Below are 1009 nucleotides of genomic sequence, written 5' to 3'. Positions count from 1 at the left end.
TACGCATGATTATCAAAATCCTAAGTAGTAAAGCACAAATCACTAATTTCACATGTAATTTACTTATACGTTAAGTTTAGAAACAAGATCTAAATATCAGGGTAGTTGAAGTTTTAATCAATCATTAATATCCATAAGTTCTTACTAAATAGATCAATACCTTAACTCAACCAGATTTAGCTATGCATGATTCAGTTTAATAATCTTCAGACAGGTTTATAAATGAAGGCTAGCGAGACTCCGGGGCCGACTCGGAGCAATTATCAAATAAAAGTTAGAAGTATGAGCCAGAACAAAGTTGTTTAAACTCTCTTGCATACAAGGCAAATTCAAACATACTTCGTTAAAGAAAAAGAGTAAACGTCTGTTCAGACCTTGCTCAATTGTAGAAAACTGGTTGTAGGTCATAAGGCAGTCTCGTCTCTCAATCAATAATTAGCAGAGTTGTTGAAGAAAAGACGTGGAGTCTGCAAATATTGAAAACTCGACATGAATACACTCAAGGTTCATGAATCAAATTAGTTAAATCCAAGTAAAGGAATTTAGCTTAAACTTGATGGAGCAAATAAGATATAATGTACTTGTACAATAATATAAATAATTTAAAGTGAACAAGTCTGTACACATGAATATTTACTAACATTCAAAGCACCAAATTCAAGTCAATATACAAACAATTAACAATTTCCACAAAACTATTACAATTAATTTTTCCATACCTTTAAAGTTAGCGGGACAAGAAGATAGCAGGTAATGCCTAAATGAGGAGAGTCAAGTCAAAGGTCAACTTCCATGATAAGAAAATGAAAAGATCAAAGACACTCATTTCCCAAGGACTCTAAAGTAATTTTACGTCACTTGAGCAAACATAACCTACTCCATCACCAACAGATGGCGGTAGCCTATTCTGGAGGCTATTTAAGTATTCATATACTTATATTAAGGTATGAAGGGGAAATGGTCATAAATAAACATATCAATCAGTATTTTAATGAGTAAGAAGAGGAGT

The 1009-nt window shown here is 32.5% G+C and overlaps 1 long non-coding RNA gene across 1 annotated transcript; it reads right to left on the bottom strand.

The window, feature by feature from the left end:
* Positions 1–205: 205 nt before the first annotated feature.
* Positions 206–785, bottom strand: LOC137630104 (uncharacterized). The gene is made up of 2 exons (XR_011041657.1): positions 720–785; positions 206–467 (listed from the first exon to the last, which is right to left on the bottom strand). It is a non-coding gene; the product is annotated as an uncharacterized lncRNA (long non-coding RNA).
* Positions 786–1009: the final 224 nt, after the last annotated feature.

This window comes from Palaemon carinicauda, chromosome 38 (genome assembly GCF_036898095.1).
Source record: "Palaemon carinicauda isolate YSFRI2023 chromosome 38, ASM3689809v2, whole genome shotgun sequence".
NCBI lineage: Eukaryota > Metazoa > Arthropoda > Malacostraca > Decapoda > Palaemonidae > Palaemon > Palaemon carinicauda.
The sequence above is the reverse complement of the archived record's forward strand: the minus strand, read 5'-3'. Positions and strand labels throughout refer to the sequence as shown.